Here is an 11,948-nt window from a genome sequence, read left to right as displayed (position 1 = left end):
GAGATTATATGTTTGTTTTCTAATGTTTTCTAACTGTGCCTTTATATTTCCTTTGGACTGATTAGTTTTCAGTCCAATTTAGCAAATATTTAATTGCATCCTGCCCAATCACTAAGAAAGCATCATGATGCATTATCAGAGTAGATGAGTAGATTGTTTTACCATATATCATGTGTTTGTGTCAAGTAGTTATTTTCAGCGGGTTTTCCATTGTTTTTTCATGACATAGAAGCATAAATAACTTCTAGACATGAATAATTCATTGAACAAAGTAGAGCCCGGTAGCACTAATCTACTTTTATACAAAAATCAATTGTTACTTTTTTGGCAGTCAATCCAATTCGACTGCCTGTTAACACTGATATCCGCTCATTTGATATTCTTGAGGCCAAAAAAGAATAAAGATAGCTAAAATGTCCCACTATTTCTATAATAAAAACATAAAATACCCATATATCTGTGAGATAACACCTTCGCGATACAACAAAGGGATCCTCAAAAGCAAAATAATTGGGCTAACTTGAACACTTTGTCAATTCTTGCCTGGAACCATGCAATAGAAGCCAATATCCTGAATAATTTCTTCACCAATTGTGATAATAATCCTGATACGTAGAAGAAAGTGATGTAGTTATGGCAGACACTGAAGGTCCTCTGACCGGTAGTCATCCATAAATTCTTTCTCCCGTGTGGCTGTCCCACCACAGAAACTGTGAGAGTTAAACACTCATGTTCCAAAGCTTCCTTGCAGGTAGGGGTGGTCAGGTGGCATAGGGTACTAGCCAAGAAAATCAGAAATCGCCAGGGGGTAAGGGGTTCTGTGCAAGTCTTTGTTTTCTAATAAAAGAGACAGAGAGATCATTCTTTTTGCAGCACAGTGTTGTAAATGTATTTTCTCTTCCTTATGGTTTTCTTAATAACATTTTCTCTTCTCTAGCTTACTTTATGCTAAGAAAACAGAATATAACACATATACAGAATATGCGTCCGCTGTGTTACTAGTAAAGCTTCTGGTCAACAGCAGGCTATTTGTAGTTAAGTTGGGGTGGGGGGGGAGTCAAAAGCTATGCATGAGTTTTCAACTGCAGGGGCGCCTGGCACCCCAACCTGCATGTTGTTTAAGGGTCAACTTCAATTAAGGCTAATTGCTCCTCACAAACGGATATTTTTAACTTAGAGAGTAAACAAGTAACCCTTTTATCAGTTTGGCTCGTTGATTTATACAGGATTAGTTTCCATTATTTTTCCCTTCAAATATGTCTTACAGTTGCATGTTCCTTTCCATTTTGCTTCATGGCTCGTAGTACAGATTCTTATCATTTGATGGCAGGAATCCAGGTAGCACCTTTTATTTGTTATTGGATCAGCTCAAAAAGGGGCATTGGGCCCAGAGCCCTCTGTTTTCTGGCTTACATTCATTCTGTCTTTACATTATATGTCCCATATAATGTATTCGATGGATCCATCGAATCAAGAGATAAGCCTCTTAATAGTTCTGTTTAATAGAACTTTCTTTGTGATAGAAATGTTCTTTATCTGTGCGGTCTAATATGGTGGCCACTAGCCACAATAGAGTAAGAATTGAAATGTGGTTAGTGCAACGGAGGACGTAAGATTTTACTAGTATTTAATGTAAGTGTATATGTCCACACATGGCTTGTGGCTTCCATATTGGACAGCAGAGCCCAGACCAACTAAAATGGAGTAAAGTTCACTGGGACTGTAACTTCCACTACATTTTACGTTCATTGCCTCAAATCCTTTGCTCTCCTATCCAGTTTGTACATGTTCTCCAGACTTAAATTCCTAAAGCACTTGTAACTGCACCTCCTTACTCAAAAACCTGTACAAGATGGCCATGGCCTAAAGAATTAAATTCCACCTTCTAAGATTGGCCTTCAAGATCATTCAAAACTTAGACCCCATTTTTCTCCTCAAGTTTCTCTATCCACATGACTATTCTTGCCAAAGTGGTCTACTCACTGTGCTCTGAACACATTTATGATTTTCTTCTCTGCTCATTGTGCTTTTCTCACCTGAAACGTCCTGCATGTATCTGTACATTATGTTGGCAAGTATTGCCATCTTAATAATATTAATCCTCTGATCCATAAGCATGGAATGTCTATTTATTTGCATCTTCTTTAATTTTTTTGAACAATAGATCATTATTTCCAGAGTAAAAAAAAAATTCTAAGTTCCTTTGTTAAATTTATTCCTAAGTATTTTATTCTTTTTTGATGCTAAAATATAGAATCTTAATTCATTTTCACTCTGCTTCTTGCTAGTCTATAGGAATACAATTGATTTTTATATACTGACCTAATATTCCTGCAACCTTGTTGAATGTGCTTATTATTTCTACTCATTGTTAGTGGATTCCTTAACATTTTCTATATGCAAGATCATATCTTCAAATAGAGATAGGTTAGTTTCTTTTCAAGCTAAATGTTTTTTTTTTTTCTTAGTGCCTTGACTAGAAATTCCAGCACATAACTGAATAAAAGTGGTGAATGGGTAACCTCTACTGATCTTAAGGGAAAACATTCAGTCTTTCACCATTAAGGATGATGCTAGCTCTTGGTTTTTCATAAATGCCCTTATCATTTGAGAAAGTTTCTTTCTAGTCCTTATTTGTTGAGGTTTGTTACCATGAGATGGTGGTACTGGATTTTGTCAAATGTTATGTTTGCATATAATGAGATAAGTTGTATGTTCTGTGGGGTTTTGTCCTTTATTCTATTGATACAGTGAATTACATTAATTGATTTTCAGATGTTAAACCACACTTGAGTTCTTGGGATAAATCCCACTTGGATGTGATATAGAATATTTTATATATGTTACTAGATTTTGTTTGCTAGTAGTTGGTTGAGGATTTTTACATCTGTACCCATCAGAGATACTGGTCTTTGATTATGATATCTTTGTCTGGATTTGGTATGAAATAACAGAGCAGAGTAATATTGGCTTCCTGAAGTATGTTTGAGAGTATTCCCAACTCTTGTATTTTTTGGAAGAGTTGATGCAGAATTGCTGTTAATTCTTTAAATGTTTGTTAGAATTCACTAGCGAAGCTATTTGAGCCTGGACTTTCCTCTGTAGGCGATTTTTTATAGTACTAATTAAATCTCTCTATTTGTGTTTGTTCTGTTTAGATTTTCTATTTCCTCATGAGTTAGTTTTGGTAGTGAATCTAGCAATTTTCTCTTCCACCTAGTTATGTAATTTTATGGCATATAGTTATCCATAGCATCCCTTTATAATCCTTTTTATTTCTATATGTTTTATGATCGTACTCCCTCTTTCTAATATTGGTAACTTGGGTGTTTCATTTTTTGGATTAGTTTACCTAAAGCCTGCCAACTATATTAATAAAGATTAGGAATCTTTATTATCTGTACTGTTTTACTATTCTTTAATTAAGTTCTCTTTTTCCATTTTCTTAAAGCAGAAGTTTAAGTTATTGGGTTGAGATATTAATTTTATTATTAATACAGGTATTTACAGCTCTTAATCTCTCTATAACCACAAATTTATCTGCACTCCATAGTCTTGATATGTTTTCTTTTTTTCATCGCAAAGTAATTTTTCTTATAATTTCTTCTATATTTACTGGTTATTTGGCAATGTGTGGTTTACAATTTTCCACATATTCTTTAATATCCCAACTATTTTTCATTATTGATTTCTAATTTCAGTGCACTGTGATCATAGGACATATTTTGTGTGGTTTCAATCATTTTAAATTTATCAAGTCTTGTATTTTGGCTGAGCACATGATCTGTCCCAGGAAGTGTTCCTTGTGTGCTTGCGAAGAATGTGTATTATGCTGGTGGCATGTTATTCTTACTGGTGTCTGTTATTTCTTGTTGGTTTATACTGTTTTTAAAGTATTCCATATTCTTATTGAGATATTGTCTAATTTTTCAATCCATTATTGAAAGTGAAATATTGAAATCTCCAACTATTACTGTTGTTGAATTGTTGATTTCTTCCCTGATTTCTTTTCTGTTTTGCCACGTAATGTTTTAGGGGTCGTTTTTCAGATGTGTATGTCTTTCTAATGGTGATCTCTTCCTGATGGATTTGAGAACATTTCTGTCATGTCTAGTAACGTTTTCTGTTTTAGTATATATTTTCTATGGTATTAGTAGACCCACTGGAACTCTCCTGGTTCCTGTTTTCATAGTACATCTTTCCTACCGTTTCACTTTCAACATCTTTGTATTTTGTATCTAAAGTGAGTGTCCTGTAGACAGGAGTTGGATCCTGTTTTTTGTACATATGTTTGTTACTTTGCTTGCTTTTGAGATCAAAACTGACAATTTCCATCTTTGATTTGGTTTTTAGACCTACTTTAAGGTGAATATATTACTGAGTCAGGTCTCTAAACAGCAAGGAAGACATTTTTAAAAAAATCTACCACAACCAAAAATCCATGGTATCCTCATGCTGTTTAATTTGATAGCTTGAACAAGTGTTACACACCATTTTCTGTCTTGTTTTACTATCACATTTCAGGTAAACTTAAACCTATTTTCTGTTTTGGTATCAGGCGATAAGGTGATACAAACCAGACCATATCATAAAGTAGATGAGTTTTACCATGTAGCCAGGATATTGTCACATCTGTGGAAACTTTCTTAATATAAAAGAATATTAAGAATGTACTGGGGGAATGAAAACAGGTACCGTAGGCATGGTAATCCCAACGCTGAAATTTATCAGAACAACACCTAGAAACACATACATTATAAATGGACGCACTTACCTTTCCCCATGACTCTTCACTTTGATTTCTGGGTTCTAATTTATTGGGTTTTGATTCCCCTTGCTTGCTTCTATTTTTAATGTTTGTTGATGACTGACCTCCAGTATAGACTTGATTTTCTGTTTCAATCTCAGTATGCTGAAGGATACAAAATCCAATTTCCGTTCTGTCTCTACTCTGGAAAGGGGCAGCCCCCAGCTTCCATGATATACCAGTACTCCTGCGACATCCCTGTGTTTGTCCCAGCCTTTACACCCCCAGCTCATTTGTAACTCATCCCCGTTATGTTTGTTGTAGGCCTGATTTTACATTAGAAACCTAAGGATTTGTTGACACTATAAAATAAAAACACGCTTGCTGAAGTCTATAACAGCCATCTTTGAGTAATTAAGACTGTTGATCGGATCCTCAGAATTTTGTTGTTGTTCTACATTAACTACATAACCCTTTTCCGCTTTTGCACTTGAGATCCTCTGCGGCTCCTGCTATTAAATGACCACGTCAAAGGTGTGGTTTGGATCTGCAGTAGAACTTCCTTTGCAAATAAAGTTTGAAGCCGGTGAGAGCACAGGGGGTGGTCTCCCAAAATGATAGGGGGTTTTGCAACTCCCATTGTTGCCGCTGCCTGTGGAGTACCTTGCTACTTGGAACACCGCCTGGGGCTCAAAGTCAGCGTGACTTCTTCTTTACAGGTCAGCTCTGGTTTTTGAAGCACAGCCACTCTGTCTCTGACTGCCATGAGCAGTCCCCATGCCAGCGTGGTGTGTTAGCGCCTGTAATTTCCGAGCTGTTAACGTAATGACACATGGCTTCAAACTGTGCTTCAGAAAATTGCTTCTTAAGATCCTTTACCATTCCTGAATTTCATAGTGCACATTTATGTCAGTTTTAAAGCACAAAACTCTCTCTTTATTGCCTGAAGCTAATTGTGTAAAAGAACCACTTGCCTGTCATGATACAAAAAAGACATATATCTCATAATGATTTAATCCCTTCTCTCAGGAATTTCCAGCAATGAGCAGAACACGGAATCTTTCATCCATTATCAAGAAAGTTAACTTGTTAAATACGTTTCAAGAGACACATATTTTCTGTGTCTAATTAATGAATTTTACATCCATCTAGTCCAACAAAATCATTGTTTAGAACACCAAAATACCATACTGTGGCCCTTGCCACTTAGAAATAGTAAGGTCTTGGGGCGCCTGGGTGGCTCAGTTGGTTGAGCATCTGACTTCGGCTCAGGTCATGATCTCTCGGTCAGGGAGTTTGAGCCCCACATTGGGCTCTGTGCTGACAGCTCAGAGCCTGGAGCCTGTTTCAGATTCTGTGTCTCCCTCTCTTTCTTGCACTCTCTCTCTGTCTCAAAAACAAATAAACATTAATGGGATGCCTGGGTGGCTCAGTCGGTTAAGTGTTTGAATATTGGTTTTGGTTCACGTCATGATCTTACAAGTTTGTGAGTTCGAGCCCCATATCGGGCTCTGTGCTGACAGCTCAGAGCCTGGAGCCTGCTTCACATTCTGTGTCTCCCTCTCTCTCTCTGCTCACCCCCCAGCTCATGTTTTATCTCTCTCTGTCTCAAAAAAATAAACATGAAAAAAAATTTTTTAATAGAAAGGTCTTGGATAAATTAATCATGGTTTACAAAAATTTTTTTTTAGATTGCAGAACATCTGTTGATATGGGAATTATTTTAATGAGAAACAATTAGTATCTTTTCCATGACCTACTGTAATTAGACATATACTTATTAAATGATTTTAGTTAACTTATATAAGTGGGGCTTGCCTTTGCGAAGAATGTGTAGGAGCCTAAGAGAGAAAATTTGGACAATTCATAAATGTCAGCGTTTTATAGAAACCATATGAAGAACTTTAACATGAAGTACATGTGAAGGTAATGCATTTCATTAAAAAAGAAATATGTACTTCAAGTGATCGATGAGAAATACAATTCTAGCAATCCAAACTGCACTGACTGCTTTAAATTTTTCAAAACATCATCAGTCACTATATATAAACTAATGAATCTACAACTAAGAGTTTGTTTTCTTACTGGCCCTGTTTTCAAATAAAAATAATTGATCCCGGGGCACCTGGATGGCTCAGTCGATTGAGCATCTGACTCATGATTTCTGCTCAGATCATGATCTCGCGATAATGAGATTGAGCCCTACATGGGACTCTGCACTGACAGCCCAGAGTTTGCTTGGGATTCTCTCTTTCCCTCTCTCTGCCCTTCTACCTCCCTCTGCCTCTCTCTCTTTCAAAATAAATAAACTTTAAAAATATTTAATAATAATAAATCTGAGTTCTTCTTTTAATGTTTTATTTATTTTTGAGAGAGCACAAGCAGGGGAGGGGCAGAGAGAGAGGGGCAGAGGATCTCAAGCAGGCTCTGTGCTGATAGCAGTAATCCTGATGTGGGGCTTGAATTCACGAACCACGAGATCATGACCTGAGTTTAAGTCAGGGGCTCAAATGACTAAACCACCCAGGTGCCCCATGAATCCCAGTTCTAATAAGTACAAAAGGATATGGAAATGTTTGCGACGACTAATACAAAAATGTTATTCTTCATCAAAACAATGACAAAATAAATGCCTGGAGACTTGGCTGTCCAAATTTTCTAACCTGGATTATTTTAACTGAGTGATGAAATCTTTGCCATCATTTTTTATAGGAGAGCTCCTATATACAAGAATTCTTTAGTATTTGCCTTTACATTTCTGTCTCGTATCGTTTGAACATTAAGAGAAACGTAGTTGGGGCAGAGTGTGAGAAATGTCAAACTACACTAGACTCTGAGGCTATCTATCCACATGCATACCTATCTACAAAGTCACAGCACGTAATATTTGGTGTATATATCAAGAAAGAAACGTTGCTCCTAATGCTTACTTGAAACATTATGCAAATAAGTTGGTCAGCAGGATTTACTTTTTCTATTCTCATTTGTATCTCAAACGTTTTGGAAGGCTGGAAGCACATCCTTTACCTTCTGTGTTAACATCCGGGACAACTGGAGGCTAGGAACTGACAAGTAGCACTGGGTTGCTTTCTAAGATTTTTAAGATGCTGACATCATGCCACGGGTTCTTTAGGTCATAAAGATAATAGGTCATAAAGCTAATAGGTCATAAAGCAGGCGCCACACAGTTTGGCCATTATCACCTCCTCTCCCTTTAAACAATATCATTTCAAGTCCCTTGTCCATCACAACAGCAGTGATACTCCACAGATAAGGGGTTCCAGGCAATGAAGAATCAGCAGGCTCTCCTCAACTGCCCCCCGCCTCCGTCATGTGTTTCTAGAACCCCCTGCTACTGCATTGGCACGGGAGTAGCAGACGAAAGGATATTTTCTTTACAAAAATCCCAAGGTTGACCCCTTTTCCTCGTACTTTCCATTGTCAGCTTTGCCCTATAAGTAAGAGTCGTACATATTAGGGGTTCTGTGGCTCCTTCCGGTCAGAGGAAATCTCAAGGTCTCAAAAATCGAAACCATTGACATGAGATCAAAGTAAACCATGGCTCACTGCTCAATCATCTTTCACAATTTTAGCTGCTTTCCACAAGTTTTAATATGTAGCATTTTTTTTTTCTTTTCAGTTTTGGGTCTAGTCTAAATATTTCATAATATCCATTCTAATTTCTTTGTGGGTGGAAATGTATGTATATGCTATCAATTCTTTTATTTCCCTTATTTTCTTATTTTTTCCTTATTTTTGATTCCACCATCAATGGATAGCATGGTCTGTAAAACACCACAAAATTACCGAAATCTGTTAAAATGTGCTGTGCAACCAGGAGTCAATTTTTGAAAATGTTTCACACAGAACTTAGAGTATATATTCTCTTGCTGTTAGGGGCAAGATTGCATATATGAGCACAGCTCAAGTTTGTTAGCTATACTGTGCAAGTATTAACTAGCTTTTGTCTGATTGATATGTCAGTTTCTGAAAGTATATGAAAATCTGAAAGAGGTGTAATTATAGATTTACAAATTTTAGGTCATAAATTGGCAGTTTTTAATGTGAACGTGATGATGTCTTATGTGTACATAGGATTGTACATAAGGATTGCTGTACTTATCTGATTTGTACTACCGAATGTCCAGAATCATCCTGTATTAGTTTTCAAGGGCTGTTGTAACTAAGTACCACAATCCAGATAGCTTAACAGAAACGCATGGGCTCACAGATCAGGTATGGCAGTTAGTTGCTTCTGAGGCTAAGGGGCAGAAGGTGCTCCAGGCTTCTCTCCTCGGCTTATTGATGGCTGTTTTCATGTTCCCAAAGTGTACTCCCTGTGTGCATCTGTGTATCTGTCTCCAAATTTGCCCTCTTCATAAGGAAACCAGTCATACTGGATTAGGACCCACCCTAATGACCTCATTTTAACTCAGTTGACTCTACAGGATTTCTCTCTGAATAAGATCACATTTTAAGGTACTTATAATATAAGGTACTTAACATGTAAGTTTGGGGGAAACACGATCCAACCTGTAACACACTTCTTTCAAAACTCATTAAAATATGGGATAACTCCCTTTATCCCTTTTGCTCAACATTTTTGTGACATTAGGTCTTAGTTTTGTTGTGCACGTGTTTGTGTGTGTGTGCATTTGTGTATTTGTATATATGTTTGTGTAGATTTTTTTTAATCGATCTGAGACTCTGGATTTTGTCTGATGAACAAATGTTTTTATTTAATATGATTTCAAATATATTTAAATGTATTACCATTACATTAATTTTTTTCCAGTAACCAAAGTTTTGATATCTTTACTTTTCTTACTTTATTTTGAATTGATCATGTTTTCCTAAATGAAAAGCATATGTTTCTATTATTTCAGTTATTACACTTACATTTTTGAGTTTGCAGTCTTTATTGGCACAGGTCATTAATTTGGCGGCTTGGGATTTCTACACCTCAACGATTATGTAAATTTAAACTTCACATCTTCACATGGTCTTTAACCACAACCAAACTGGAATGTTCTCCAGAATCATCCGCATACCTCTGTGTGCATTCCAGGCCTGACTCTGAACACTTCTTCTCATAGTTACATCCAGTTGGATACTTTTCCTTTATAAATTGTTTTTCTTTTTTTTGTTTTGATTTGGGTTTTTTGTTTGTTTGTGGACAAACATATCCTATTCACTGACTCTAGGCTGAGTTTCCCACACCAATCACATTATTCCATGCCCTGCCAGCAAAATATGTTCTTTCTTCCACATGCTTTCCCAGAAAACAGATTGATATTTTCAATTGTTTAAAGGATTCTAAGGCTCCAAGAAACGAAGTTTTCTTCTAACTAGACTTAGTCCTGATGCTCCCAAAACATTGTTACCACTTCAGATGGGTAATTTATATCAGTTTATTTAGCCTTTATTCAACTTGTTTAGTTTGACATGGTATTTTATTTTAAAATTTGAATAATTGGAATCTATACCAATTAAAAATTCACTATAATTCTCATTCTAACTCCTCCTGGACCTGGAGGACATGAGAGCAAGGTCTACGTTCTTTGGACAATGCCAGATGCTTTCTCCTGTGTTGCTCAAGTAGATGTACTCTTGGTGAATGACCCATTGAAAGTACTCTTAAATCACAAAACTAAAAGTCAACCAACAGAACGGAAGAAGATATTTGCCAATAACATATCATATAAGAGGTTAGTATCCAAAATTTATAAAGAACTCCTCAAACTCAACCCCCCAAAAACAAATAATACAGTGAAGAAATGGGCAGAAGACATGAATAGACACTTTTCCAAAGAAGACCTCCAGATGACTAAAAGACACATGAAAAGATGCTCAACATCACTCATCAGAGAAAAACAAATCAAAACCACAGTCAGGTACCACCTCACGCCTGTCCGAATGGCTAAAATGAACAACTCAGGCAACAACAGATGTGGGCGAGGTTGAGGAGAAAGGGTAACACTTCTACACTGCTGGAGTGCAAACTGGTGCAGCCACTCTGGAGAACAGTGTGGAGGCTCCTCAAAAAGTTAAAAATAGAGCTACCCTACAATCCAGCAACTGCACTACTAGGTTTTTATCTGAAGGATACAAAGGTGAAGGGGCACATGCACCCCAATGTTTATAGCAGCGCCATCGACAACAGCCAAATGATGGAAAGAGCCCAAATGTCCATCAACTAATGAATGGATAAAGAAAATATGGTATATACATGGTGTATACATATATATATATACACACACACACGACATATATATATATATATATATATATATATATATATATATATACATGACATATATATACATATATACACACACACACACACACACACAAATAGAATACTACTGGGTGATCAAAAAGAACGAAATTTTGCCATTTGTAACAATGTAGCTGGAACTAGAGTGTATTATGCTAAGTGAAATAAGTCACTCAGAGAAAGACAAATATATGATTTCACTCATATGTGGAATTTAAGCAAGAAAACAGATGAACACAGGGTAAGGGAAGGAAAAATAAGATAAAATCAGAGAGGAAGGCAAACCATAAAAGCCTCTTGAAAACAGAGAGCAGACTGGGGACTGCTGGTGGGGAGATGGGCTAGGTGGGTGGGTGATGGGCATCGGGAAGGTATTTGTTGGGATGGACACTGGGTGTTGTAGGTAAGTGATGAATCAGTGGGTTTTGCTCCTGAAGCCAATACTACACTGCATGTGAACTGACTTAAATTTAAATAAATACATTTTTAAATTTTTTTTCAACGTTTATTTATTTTTGGGACAGAGAGAGACAGAGCATGAACAGGGGAGGGGCAGAGAGAGAGGGAGACACAGAATCGGAAACAGGCTCCAGGCTCTGAGCCATCAGCCCAGAGCCCGACGCGGGGCTCGAACTCACGGACCGCGAGATCGTGACCTGGCTGAAGTCTGACGCTTAACTGACTGCGCCACCCAGGCGCCCCAAATAAATACATTTTTAAATTTTCAATTTAATTTAATTTTAAATAAAAGGTTCCTAAGTCATTATTCCACAGGAGGAAAAAAATTGGAATGATTTAAATGAATCTCTTCACCTTTTAGAGAAGACAGTTTTGTTCTTAAAAAAAAATGACACTGTGAATTTGTGTTAGTTTATAATATTCATACATTATACTAATGTACATTTTTTGTATTTTAAGTAAACA

The sequence above is a fragment of the Herpailurus yagouaroundi genome, unplaced genomic scaffold (genome assembly GCF_014898765.1).
Source record: "Herpailurus yagouaroundi ecotype Mexico unplaced genomic scaffold, PumYag 165, whole genome shotgun sequence".
Lineage (NCBI taxonomy): Eukaryota > Metazoa > Chordata > Mammalia > Carnivora > Felidae > Herpailurus > Herpailurus yagouaroundi.
The sequence above is the reverse complement of the archived record's forward strand: the minus strand, read 5'-3'. Positions refer to the sequence as shown.